At 46.7% G+C, this 14,513-nt stretch overlaps 1 long non-coding RNA gene across 1 annotated transcript in view; it reads right to left on the minus strand.

Annotated features, from left to right (window-relative positions):
• Positions 1–3,896: 3,896 nt before the first annotated feature.
• LOC134911863 (uncharacterized) overlaps positions 3,897–14,513 on the minus strand; it is a 195,766-nt gene continuing 185,149 nt past the window's right edge. The window contains exon 3 of the long non-coding RNA XR_010176912.1: positions 3,897–4,516. This is a non-coding gene — a long non-coding RNA (uncharacterized LOC134911863). The remainder of the gene's footprint in view (positions 4,517–14,513) is intronic.

Genomic DNA, 14,513 nt, shown 5'->3' on the forward strand with positions numbered 1-14,513 from the left:
TGTAAACACAGTAGCTCCCTTTACCCGGTCAAATAATTCTGGAATTAACGGCAATGGGTACTTGTTCTTCACAGTGATCTCATTAAGTCCGCGATAATCTATGCATGGTCGTAAACCACAGTCTTTCTTCTTAACAAAGAAGAATCCTGCTCCTGCAGGCGAGGAAGATGGTCTAATAAATCCTTTGGTTAAATTCGCTTGTATATAATCAGATATAGCTTGAGCCTCTGGGATGGACAGCGGATAAATTTGCCCCCTAGGAGGTGTTTTCCCCGGCACCAAAACGATTGGGCAGTCCCATTCGCGATGAGGGGGTAAGGAGACTGCCGCTTGTTTACTGAAGACATCCACAAAAGATTGATAGACTGAAGGTACTGTAACTCGGGAAGACTGACTGACCGGAGGGGTATAATCGAAGCTAAACAGTCCTTGGTACAAGATTCACCCCACAAAAGAATTTCCATGGTTTGCCAGTTGAATTGTGGATTATGTTTCTGCAGCCAAGGTAATCCAAGTATCACATCATGAGAGGCTTTGGGAATCACGAGGAAGGAAATATATCCGGAATGGAGCATACCAACTTTCATCTTGAGACATATAATTCGATGAGTAATTATGACGTCTGGAATTCAACTTCCATCCACTGCTGTTACAACAACTGCTACTTCCAGAGGCACGGTTTGAACTTTAGATCGTATAACAAAGGCTGAGGTGATGAAGATCTCGGCTGCACCGGAATCTAGGAGAGCTGAAACTTTAACTGTAGAACTCGGAGCTTCTAAACAAATAGGCAAAGTTGGCTTTTTCCCGGAACGTGATTCCAAGGTAACTCCTAGCTTAACCTCTCTTGAATAAACTAGGAGCAAGAGTTTCCCGGACGGAGTTTGCAAGACTTAATGAAATGTTCGGAGGACCCGCAGTACATGCAGAGGTTACCCTGTCGACGATGAATTCGTTCCTCCTCCGTAAGGCGAGAGCGCCCGCTCTGCATAGGCTCTTATGTCGTTACAGGAGACTGAGATGAAAAAGAATCTTGTCGAGGTCTGGGATGATAGCGCGGACTAGATCGCTCTGCCTTGGATTTCTCTAAACATCGCTCTCTGTAGCACAGATCAAGTTTGTTCCAGATGGAAATTAATGCATCCAGCTTAGTTGGCAGATCACAAATGGTTAAATCATCCTTGATTCTTTCTGAGAGTCCATTCCAAAATGCTGCGACCAGAGCCTCCTCATTCCAGTTTAACTCTGAAGACAATGTGCAAACTGAATAATATATTGACTAACAGGACGTAAACCTTGACGTAGATGGAGAATCTCCAAAGATGCAGAGGTGGTTCTGCCTGGTTCATCGAAGATTTTCCGGAAGGATGATACGAACTCTTTATAATTAGAGAGATTAGGATCTCCCCTCTCCCACAGTGGCGATGCCCACTCCAAGGCCTGACCGGACAGGAGGGCAATAAATTATGCGATCTTAGAATGGGCTGATGGAAAACAAGCAGACAACAGTTCGAACTGGATCTTGCATTGGTTCAGAAATCCTCTGCAAAGCTTTGGGGTTCCGTCAAACTTACTTGGCGAAGATAACTGCAGACGAGACATAGGCACCGTCACTGGAGAAGACATTGTGGAAGCCGAGACAACCGGAGCTGGAACTTAAACTTGTGGTGTCTTTGTAGCCGTATGAAGAGCCTCCAAACGATCTGCCATAGTTTGCAAAAACTGAACTATTTGTGTCTGTATGGACTCCTGATTTTCAAGTCTGGAGAGGATGTTTGCCGTAGCACCGCCTCCTGCGAATTGGTCACCCGACGAATCCATGGGGCCAGTGCTTACTGTCAGGGCCGAGTGTTTTTGTGAATCCGTTAACCCTGGACCAACCAAAGGTGTAGGTGTTGGTGTATGATGAAAGCAGGGAGGACGAAGAAAGTTCCGTTTCATATATTTATTAAAGGCAACAATTCCAGTAATGAGTTAAATGACAATTATTAGTCACCATATATATATATATATATATATATATATATTATATTGTGACATATTGCAATGAATGGTATAATGATAAGCAGGAACAGTCCTAAAGATGCATTGAAGAAATGTTCATACAACTGAGTTTAAACAGGCTTGTGAAGAATTGTCCAAATGAAGCAATGACTGGTGCCAACTGTAAGGAGTGTTATCTGGATATTGTAGACATAAATGAATAACTGTAGAGACTTGCATTGAAGCTTAAAGGTTAAACTGGAAGGCTGTGAAGAATTGTTCTTGATTGCAGCAACAATGAAAATACAATACTGAATGGAATACTTGCAAGTTGTGAAGATAACACAGCACTGTGAAACTCCAGCAGACGACAATGGTGATGAATGGGTTAAGCTGAGAGCTGATTAAACGAGCACCTGAGTTTAGCAGAATCTTCCAAAGGCTGTGTGTTTGAAGCAGGCAGACAGGGTAACCTCTCACAACACTCTGAAAATCCACTTGTTGCCACTGGGAGAGCGATTGACTGACAGCACAGCAGGGAGCTGGTGGATCTTTTGTAGTGAAGGCTGCAGGCAGACCTCTGGGAGCGGAGGCGATATCTGGACCACTGGAATCACACGGAAATCCACGGAGAGAGCACAGAGCTAGGGCATAGAGTAGATACAACAAAGCACTGGCTCAGAGTAACATAATCCCAGCCTACTTAAAGGCAGCACAAGCACGGGATTGGCTAACACTTACCCACAGGTGTTTCACAAGTGCTCTCAGGTGCTCATTTGGTCTCCAACATGGCCGCCTCTTATACTGCAGACACACAGTAGTGCCTTTGGCCATTTGGTCCCCGCACTCCCGGCTCCCAGAACCTGCATCACAACTGCCGCTGACCATGCCGCTTCCGCACATGGCCGCACAGCGCCGCGAGCAACCGCGCCGGCAACGGATGGACCCCAGAACCCGCAGAGGTGAGTGATCGGTTTGTGACAGTATCTCCTCACTCGCTCCCCATGTGACTTTCCCTGCTTTACTTCTCTCCTCTCAGCCTCTATTTCCTCATTCTGTCCTCATGTGACTATCCCTGCTCTACATCTCCCCTTTCCTCCTGTCAGCAGCTATCCCCTCACTCTCTCTCCATGTGACTATCCCTGCTCTGTCTCTCCTTTACTCCTGTCAGCCTCTATCTCCTCACTCTCTCCCCATGTGATTATGTGTTCCCTCTGTTCTCACCCTTTCATCTACCCCTCTTTCTAACTCTCTCTCCAGACCCCTGATATATGGACCCGCTGCTGCTCTGCTCCTCACTCTGCTGTCAGCCCGCAGTACTGCGCAGTCCGTCTTCTCACATAAAGGGCCTGATTCTGAGTTGGATGCAGTTGTGGCTGCATCTTATGCTAATGTGACACCCACTTGCATGATCATAATCATCAAACAGATTTTCTTCTACGGGCATCAAATATCTTTTTGTGGCTGCCAAATGCCTTATGTGGCCCTCAGACCATGGCATAACCGCCACCATGCCTCACAGTCAGTTGGATCAAGTCTGGTTTCACGGCCTCTTCTCTTTCATGTGGTTGTCACACCCAAATAAGTTACATTTACTTTCGCCACCATTTGAAACCAAATGCCAAAGTCCTTTCGCTTGGATGCAAACTTCAGTCGTGTGTTTTTTTCTTTCTTTCTTAATTGTTGAGAAAAGACCTTTATCTTTGGGTTTGTGCAGTAAAGCTTATGAAGGACATATTACATGGAGGAAAGGCGAGTTGTTAGCTCCAACGTTCTCCAACAAACCAACAGCAACTTTTATGGGGTCTCTCTACTATAGGGAGAAAGCCGGTTTCACCAGAGGAAGGGCATATGTGCATTTAATGAACAGACTTACAAATTTTGTTAAATATAATTTTTTATAATGTTCCTTTCATTTATGTTCTAATCCATTTAAATGCCAGACTGTAAAGGAGGTGATAATAGTGCATTTATGGCACCTAGGTGTACTTGCTGCATGTAAATGTTTGTTGTAAAGACGTTATGACTATGGGTCTGTGTGCACCCTGTGATATATGAGTTTAACAAGAAAACATTATCTATACTGAATTGTTCTTATATAGTCATCTCAATGCTCTGTTATGAAAAACATTTAGTAGGTGAGTGTCATTACTGCTTGTAAAGTGTGCAGGTGCGAACAGCTCTGCTGCGCAGCGGCGGAATTACTGAGTGGTGGGCCCAGGTACAGCGATACGCTTTGCCCCCCCCCCCCCCCCATCTCCATCCCACAACCTCTAACACCAAATTAGGGTCTCTTTAAACACCGAAGGTGATCGCCCTATAATGGATGTGGTCTCTTTGGGAAAGGGGGCATGGCCTCACGGCACACAGTGTGTCAGTGTTATTCATGTACAATGCCTTCAATCAAACCAGGACTTCAGCACGTGGAGTTTTCCTCCCCTCATCCCTGGCTTTTCGTACCATGGAAGGTTGAGAGATCGTGACGCTGGATCCTCAGAACTGGATTCCTCTCTGAAGCGGTCCTGCTCTTGCCCTATAGTACAGACAGCATCAGTGACTCACATATAATACAGACAGCATTAGTGACCACCATATACCTCAGACACAGGCTCGGACTGGCCAATAGGGGTACAGGGGAACCACCGGTGGGCCCCACTGCATGGGGGGCCCACCCTCTCAATTATACATTATGAATATGTTACATAATACTGCACAGGACTATGGTGTATTTTCTACAGTGCATTGCTGTTATTAATCTGGTACATTATCATGTATGCACTAGCAGTATTTACTATATATATTATTTTTCAATGGGCCCAGACCATGCACTAATGGTTAGCCAAGCCTCTAAGAATGGGCCCCTACCACTGCATTCCCCCGGTGGGCCCCTCATGCCCCAGTCCGACACTGCACAGACAGCATTAAGTTTTATTTTTATATATAAATATATATATATATATATATATATATATATATATATCTATCTATCTATCTATCAGTGAGTGGCACTCACTATTAAACACGCACAGGATCCAAGATACTGTAAACCCAACGTATCAAAATGTCCTGAAACTTTGGGCCAAGCTCATTATTTAAACAAGAAGTGCCCTGGCCACATGAATTTCACATGTAGGATGAAAATGTTCCAATTACATTGAAACGTTGATGGCAGTAGACATATTGGTTTTGTCACATTTCAGTCCCTGAACGTTAGGTACATGTTTGACTTTTTCAACATCATGACTGGTATGAAGAGGAATAGAGAAACGCGCGGCACTCCACAGATTTAAAAAGAAGACCACTACACAGCTTGATTTATCAACGGTTCAGGTGACTTTAATCCGCACCTTTCATCGGGATACATATATATATCCGGAAAGAAGACAGCGGCACTCAGGGTCTTTCCGCCACTGCTGCTGCAGTCCCTTATAGTGCTCCCTGCACCGTCCTGTGGACTGTTCCAGTGACAAAGCTTCACTAGTATCCAGCTAGTGCTTAATCCCTAATGAAAGAGAAACAGTGCTGCTTTCCAGTTAATGTAAGCTTTAAAATGTGCTTAAAAGTTGTACTCATACATGCCTATCCTCCTGGAGTGTCCGGGACACCTGACTGTTGGGCAGTATTATATCAGCATTGTATAGCTGTGGAGCAAAATTATGCGATTACAGCGTCATAACCCCACTCCACTTAGCTGCAGGAGGTTGGGGGCCAAGAGTCACACGTCCTGTACCACCAACGTTGCTGTGCACCTCCCTCCAATGGATCCAAAAGTGTTACTACTGTAAGGGAGTGCTTTCGCTCTGTCCTGTGGCACTGTTTTAGGTTTTCCTTCCTTCCTCATCAAACAGATTTAAACAATTTGTCTGAACAATGATTATCAGTTACTTCCATACATTACCAGATATTCTTTTCAACCAGACAACTACTATAGTTGGATGGTTGGACAGATAATCTTAAAGTGTCCAGTTTAACTTGCATTCCTCTTCATTCCTTATTCTGTATTCCTTATACAACTACAGATTCTTCTTAGCTTTGTTTCCTATGGATTATACAAAGCAGTTGGGGACAAAAAAAGAAGGGCAAAACCTTGGGGCCCATAGTAAATCAACATTCAATAGTGGAATATGTTCGAAGTGGAGTGCACATTATTTGTCTCCAACAAAATGGCTCCTCTAGGGAAACGTCACTCCTTAATCAAGATGACCACTGATAGTGAGTCGGCTCATGTGTTGCGCCATCTTGCCACAGTGTAAGAGCGACATAATGGAGGAAAGGCATCCTCGTCTTAACTCATGTGACCTGCGAGTTCACCCTGCTAATATTTATTTACTATTTATCTAATACCGCTATTCCAGAACCCTGCAGTGCTACCTTTGTACAGAGAAGACAGTCTCCAGCTGGTGTGCTGCATACACCCCTACAGGCTCCGCTCCATCACTCAAACAAATAGTGTAACAGTGAGTACTGCTGTTACTTGAGCTAATAAACCACAAAGTCTGGTTAAGTTACTGGACTGGTCATTGAATACAGGGACACTGCACAAAAGTTCCAAGAGCGTACAGTTTAACAGGCACACAGAACACTTTCATAAAGAATGGATACCTCAACACATTGAGTAGGACTTGAATACTTTTGAAAACCATCTTTTGCTTGGGCATGTGCATGGCTTCATGAGAACATTGGATCGTGTTGCCTTACATTTAGCTCCATATATGTACCCAACATTATAAAATAAGCCACACATACTGTGATTTGTAATATTTAAAAAATATTCATCAACAACCCTCCATTATCATTCTCTTAGATCCATTTAGAATATTGTCCTCCTCTGTCCTGAGGTAATCAGTTAAAACAGTAAGGAAAGCAAGAGGTCAGCTTGCCTATAATTGGCTGGAGTGCGGGAAAACCACTCCGATTGGCTGCTGCCAAACTGACCATTCTAGGTCAATTATTTTCATGAACTAACCTTGAAGAGTCAATTATCTATTTTATACTATAATTATCATTAACATGACAGTGGCGGCAGTGTCTGTATTCTGGCAGCATCTGACGCCTGCAGCCACATACAGTACTTACACAGTATTTTAACTTCAGTTTATCTTAAGATACTCAAATCACACCATACAGTAGGTCACAATTCTGCAAGTGTAATTTTACATAGAATTGTGCTTACTATAATTGAGATCCTATGTGAGGAAGAGGGACATCTTAGTTTGTTGTTTATAGTCATTAATTATAGTATCAGTAAAATTTAATACTGTACGCCTGTGGGTTGTGAGCAGCTACGAAATTTCAACGCTGCAGGACCATACCGCTGTCACATATGGGACACTTGCACATGTTCTAACATATTAATTTTTGTTAAATTTTAACATAAGGAAGCTATTTAAAAAAAAGATGGATGTAACATCAAAGGGCCTAATTCAGACCTGATCGCTCGCTAGCAGTTTTTTGCAGTGCTACAATCAGATAGTCTCCGCCCACCGGGATGTGTATTTTAGCTGTGCAAGTGTGCAAATGCATGTGCAGCCGCGCGGCACAAAAATATCTTTTGCAGTTTCTGAGTAGCCCAGGACTTACTCAGCCACTGCGATCACTTCAGCCTGCCCGGGACCAGAATTGACGTCAGACACCCGCCCTGCAAACGCATGGACACGCCTGTGTTTTTTCAAACACTCCCAGAAAACGGTCAGTTGACACCCACAAACGCCCTCTTTCTGTCAATCTCTTTGCGATCGACTGCGCAAGTGAATTCTTCGTAAAACCCATCACACAGCAAGGATCCGCTTTGTACCCAAGCGAAGCACCTGTGCATTGCGGTGCGGTGTATACGCATGCGCAGTTCTGACCTGATTGCAGCGAAGCGAAAAAAATTACCCCCAAAGTGCCTAACTAGGCTTATTTTTGAGGGAGAAAAACATATTTATTTTCTCCATTACACCCAACACAAAATAAAAAAATGTAGTTGTCATGAACGGGACAAACAGGGTACACCACCGTTTTGTAAGGGAAACCTACTTAATAATTCAACTTAACTCTTTGTATTAAGAGTAGTGATGTGCACCGGAAATTTTTCGGGTTTTGTGTTTTGGTTTTGGATTCGGTTCCACGGCCGTGTTTTGGATTCGGACGCATTTTGGCAAAACCTCCCTGAATTTTTTTTGTCGGATTCGGGTGTGTTTTGGATTCGGGTGTTTTTTTACAAAAAACCCTCAAAAACAGCTTAAATCATAGAATTTGGGGGTCATTTTGATCCCATAGTATTATTAACCTCAATAACCATAATTTCCACTCATTTCCAGTCTATTCTGAACACCTCACACCTCACAATATTATTTTTAGTCCTAAAATTTGCACCGAGGTCGCTGGATGGCTAAGCTAAGCGACTCAAGTGGCCGACACAAACACCTGGCCCATCTAGGAGTGGCACTGCAGTGTCAGACAGGATGGCACTTCAAAAAAATAGTCCCCAAACAGCACATGATGCAAAGAAAAAAAGAGGTGCAATGAGGTAGCTGTGTGACTAAGCTAAGCGACCCAAGTGGCCGACACAAACACCTGGCCCATCTAGGAGTGGCACTGCAGTGTCAGACAGGATGGCAGATTTAAAAAATAGTCCCCAAACAGCACATGATGCAAAGAAAAAAAGAGGTGCAATGAGGTAGCTGTGTGACTAAGCTAAGCGACCCAAGTGGCCGACACACAAACCTGACCCATCTAGGAGTGGCACTGCAGTGTCAGACAGGATGGCAGATTTAAAAAATAGTCCCCAAACAGCACATGATGCAAAGAAAAAAAGAGGTGCAATGAGGTAGCTGTGTGACTAAGCTAAGTGACCCAAGTGGCCGACACAAACACCTGGCCCATCTGGGAGTGGCAATGTAGTTTTCTAGCGAGAGGATGAGTGCTTCCATCCTCATGTGAATCTGAACCACTAGCCATGAACATAGGCTAGGGCCTCAGCCGTTCCTTGCCACTCCGTGTCGTAAATGGCATATTGGCAAGTTTACGCTTCTCATCAGATGCTTTTAAATTTGATTTTTGGGTCATTTTACTGAACTTTTGTAGTATACTTGACGACACAGAGGTAGAGCAATGGACTACTGTACCGTACTGCTATATATATATACTGGTGGTCACAGCAACATTCTGCACTGTCCCATCCTACTATATATTGCGCACAACTAAAATGCAGCACAGGTATGGATGCATAGTATACTTGACGACACAGAGGTAGAGCAGTGGACTACTGTACCGTACTGCTATATATATACTGGTGGTCACAGCAACATTCTGCACTGTCCCCTCCTACTATATACTGCGCACAACTAAAATGCAGCACAGGTATGGATGTGTAAAGATGTGCCCTGTGGGCACATCCGTGTTGCTGTCCCTAGCTGGGGGCAGCGCTGGGGCAGCTTGTCTGTCCCCAGCGCTGAGTGTGCGGCGGCGGGTATCTGGTGCAGGGATCGGATGTTTCCCTGCACCAGGCTGTCGGCGGCGGGGAGCGGCGCTTTAAACTTGGCGCCGCTCGTGCCGCCAATCAGAAGCGCCGCCCGCGGCTTTTTGAATCCGGCGCCTCCAGCGAGCCAATCGCGGCTCGCGGGGCGCCGGCCAATCACAGAGGGGCGCGGCGAGCCAATCGGTGCTCGCCGCGTCATAGGCCCCGCCCCCGGCGTCTGACTTTAGACGCCGGGCGGGAGCCTGAAGACAGGACGGCGCGCAGGAGCGCGAAGAGAAGAAGACGCGACGGGCGGGAGCGGAGGCCAGCGCGCGCGCGGAAGAGCGCGAGGAGGAGGTCAGCGGTCGGGCTCCGGGAAGAAGATGTCCAGCGGCGGCTGGACGCGGAGCAGCGGAGGCGACGCCGCTGGCCAGGACGGGTCAGCGGCAGAAGAGGACGCTAGAGTTCCCTGGAGCAGGTGAGGCCTCGGTGAGGCAACCTTCACCCCCTCCCCTCTTCCTCCCTCGACCACCAGGGACGGGCATTAGGCCCGAGGGCACAATTCAGGCACTAGGCCTGTGGCGCAGCTAGGAGTTTGGGGGCCAATATTTGATTAGGTGGTTTGGGCATTAGGCCCAAGCCACCCTACCCCTGTGGCACCAGTTAGGCGGGCACTAGGCCCGGGGCAAATCAGGCAATAGGCCTGTGGGCATTAGAGGGCGTTAGGCCCTAGTGTAATTTTGGCAATTAGGGAATATTAGGGTGACCCTGGGCACAAGGCCCAGGTCACCCAACGGGCAATAAGTTAGGCGGGCGCTAGGCCCGTGGGTGAAGTCAGGCCTCCGGCCTGGGCGCAGTCAGGGGGCGCTAGGCCCAGCGAGTAAGTACCCCCCCAAGGTGAATAAAGGTGGCACTGGGCACTAGGCTCGGGCCACCCTGAGGTGTTTAGGCAGTCAGGCCTGAGGCCCACATAAGGGAAGGCACAGGAGGTGGGTAGGCCGTGCGGTGCCCACCCCCTTCCAACGGCAGGTAGGGATTAAAAAGGGACAGCACCGTTTTATGCTGTATTTCCGATGTGTGTGTTGTTACCGTGCAGGGCAAAATGTTGTTATAGAGTTTGTGCATAGTTGTGTTGCACCACTTACACTTAGGCCAGTTTGAGGGCTTTGTTATGCAGTTAGTGTAGCGGACGCACACTAGATTAGAGTTAGGACCTGCACGGCTGTTTCTCTCCTTGCCTCCTTACAGGGACCTGTAAGTGGAGAAGATCGGAGTACAAGACGTAGGACGGTGAATAACATCTGTCTGTGTGTTCCTTCTGTGTGTCCCTATCTATCTCCCTTCCTTCAGGGCAACGGTGAGCCTCGCACGCCGGTGCAAGGTAGAATTTCCACCTTGCGCGAGAGTGCCAATAGGTGAAATTCGGGCTCTGAGGCGGACGCCTGGGATGACCCTCACCTAGCCCGAAAGCACTATTCTTCTTTAGGTCGGAGGGCGTTTCGGTCCACAGTCCGGAGGACAGCACTCAGAAATCTCCTTCCTCCTAGGTCGTCGTGTCCGGGTCCGACGGAAGAGTTGCCGGGTCCGTTGAAGGTTCCGGTACCTGAAGGTGAGAGAGAGCGGCGCCTGGTGAGTACCGAATTTACACCTGCACGGCAGCAGGCACCACCACACCGCAGCCGCACCTCTTACAGATGCATAGTATACTTGACGACACAGAGGTAGAGCAGTGGACTACTGTACCATACTGCTATATATATATTGGTGGTCACAGCAACATTGTGCACTGTCCCCTCCTACTATATACTGATCACAACTTAAATGCAGCACAGGATGGATGCATAGTATACTTGACGACACAGAGGTAGAGCAGTGGACTATTGTACCATACTGCTATATATATATACTGGTGGTCACAGCAGCATTCTGCACTGTCCCCTCCTACTATATACTGTGCACAACTAAAATGCAGCACAGGTATGGATGCATAGTATACTTGACGACACAGAGGTAGAGCAGTGGACTACTGTACCATACTGCTATATATATATTGGTGGTCACAGCAACATTGTGCACTGTCCCCTCCTACTATATACTGCGCACAATTAAAATGCAGCACAGGTATGGATGCATAGTATACTTGACGACACAGAGGTAGAGCAGTGGACTATTGTACCATACTGCTATATATATACTGGTGGTCACAGCAACATTCTGCACTGTCCTCCTACTATATACTGCGCACAACTAAAATGCAGCACAGGTATGGATGCATAGTATACTTGACGACACAGAGGTAGAGCAGTGGACTACTGTATCGTACTGCTATATATATACTGGTGGTCACAGCAACATTCTGCACTGTCCTCCTACTATATACTGCGCACAACTAAAATGCAGCACAGGTAACTATGGATGCATAGTATACTTGACAACACAGAGGTAGAGCAGTGGACTACTGTACCGTACTGCTATATATATACTGGTGGTCACAGCAACATTCTGCACTGTCCTCCTACTATATACTACAATGCAGCACAGATATGGAGCGTTTTTCAGGCAGAGAACGTAGATATTTGCAAGCACACTGAGTACAGATATTTGCAGCACACTGAGCACAGATATTTGCAGCACACTGAGCACAGATATTTGCAGCACACTGAACACAGAAACTGAGAGAACGCAGCCACGTCCTCTCGCTATCATCTCCAAAGCGCGAGTGAAAATGGCAGCGACGCGCGGCTCCTTATATAGAATACGAATCTCGCGAGAATCCGACAGCGGGATGATGACGTTCGGGCGCGCTCGGGTTAACCGAGCAAGGCGGGAATATCCGAGGCTGCCTCGGAACCGTCTAAAATGGGTGAAGTTCGGGGGGGTTCGGATCCCGAGGAACCGAACCCGCTCATCACTAATTAAGAGCCTGAGTTGTTTTGTTTTTAATAAATACCTATGAGAAAGCTAGAATTTATACAGCTACAGATTTTTGTTATTACATTGTCACATACTGTATGGGACATTTTTACTAATTTTTCGTGGAATTTTTCTGTAGTGTAGTTGTTAGCTGTGTTTTAAGGCACAACAACTGGTTTTGCACATATACTTCTAAAAGTCCTTGTGGGGGACCCAAATGACTCGTATTCATCAATGACTAGACTGGTGCCTTTAAGATGTCAAACAAGGAGTGGTCTTCTGGCGGGTGGTCTTCAGTTTGCCGGTGCCCGGGCTCCCGATGACCAGCATACCAGCGCCAGAATCCCGACCGCCGGCATACCGGCAGCTTTTCTCCCTCTTGGGGGTCCACGAGCCCCTGGAGGGAGGATAGAGAGCGTGGCACGCATAGCACGCCACCGTACCCGCAGCGAGCCCACAAGGGACTCATTTGTGCTCGCCCAGCTGTCGGTATGCCGGCGGTCGGGCATCCGGCGACGGTATGCTGGCCGCCGGGAGCCTGGTCACCGGCATACCATACTACACCCCTTGTGGCTGCAGGACAGAGAGTAATTTTTGCAATTTTTCACGCATCTCCCTAAACCTACAAAAATAAAAGCCAAGGACCGTGCTTCTTTCTGCAATACTAGAATGCATGCTCAGTGTGCCTCCTCTCTCAGTACAAGTTATGCAGATAGCACTAAACATCTTAGTGATATTTGGTGGACCCCTTTCTTTGAAAGTAAAGCATTCATAACCTAGAACCAGAAATAACGACACTGAGACTTGAATTTTGGCAGAAAATTGCTAGCTATTTATTTGTCCCTATCCATTAGGAAACCTGTAATAAAGAAATTAATTTAATATGCCGCTCCAGCTGGCATATGGTGGCGGCCCAAAAGAACGGCTCAATTAATCTGAATTAACTTTAAATAACTAACCCTATAAATTTACTAAAACTTACTATAAACCGGTAATAGGTGACAACTCAACCCCCACAGTGACTACCCACCGCTCCTGGGTGCCCTGCCGCTGCCTTCCCGGACGGGTGGTCAAGCGGCCATAAGTCGATGGAGGTGAGTGCACCTGTCCTAAACCACAACAAACTGTAAAAACACTACAGTTTTCCCTACAATACAAAACTGCCGTTCTTTTCCGCCAATAAATAGCCAACGAAAACAGCCAACAACTTAAAGCCAAAGCCCACGTGCCACAAATTCTTAATACCAGGGCGGGAGGGTGGGAAAGCAAATCACCAAGAGACTTAAGATGGCCTCTCCTTCCCTATATATAGCAAACCCTCCCCCTAAAGAAGGCTGTACTTTCCTCACAGCTAGGTCCACCCCTCCCCAGATGTTTAACTCTTTCCTCTCCTATGCAGTCAATACTCTCTCCATAGATTAATAACCATCTTTGAAATAAATGGCTCCCACTCTCATGATATAAAGATAGCTGATCACAAGGAAGAAGACAGCAGCTTATTTGAACTCCAAGAATTACTGGGCCGGCATATGCCCTGCAGCCTAACCCTAATGTCTCTGTTTCCTAAATAAAGATGGCCAATTCAGTTCTCCAGGAACCCGAATCAACACGAATTTTGTATATCTGAACTGAACCAAAACCCGTACCAGATCTCCCGATGAGATCCAATCTGAACTGAGTCCCGCTGTGGATCGTCCTGCAGTTCAGAATTCGGATTTTAATTCCAAATTTCGAGGTTTAGATTGCAAAAATAACATGTCACTGTTTCTATCGATTTTCATCAATTATCAATCTTTTAATCAATTTTTAACCGCATCAAAAAACAAGTCAAAACCAAAACACTTGGTTTTGCTAAAATCAAACCTTCCCCTGTAAGGTAAGTGCCCCCGTCTCTATTACAAACGGGTTGGGGCTGGGAGATCGGCGCTGGGGATCCCGGCAGTCAGCATACCCACTCTGGGATCCCAGTAGCGGATCTTGCCACGGGGAAGCAGGACTTTTGCCCGGGGCGCCGCCATCCGGAGGGCGCCGCACCAGGGCAAGATCCGCTACTGCTGTGTGCCCCCCCGCAGCCGCTGTGAAGGGAAACTAGACGCGTACGCGTCTAGTTTCCCTTCATGGAGAGGTCCTTTACTGTGCGGTGCGCAATGACGTCATCGCGCACCGCACATCATTT

The sequence above is a fragment of the Pseudophryne corroboree genome, chromosome 4, assembly GCF_028390025.1.
Source record: "Pseudophryne corroboree isolate aPseCor3 chromosome 4, aPseCor3.hap2, whole genome shotgun sequence".
Lineage (NCBI taxonomy): Eukaryota > Metazoa > Chordata > Amphibia > Anura > Myobatrachidae > Pseudophryne > Pseudophryne corroboree.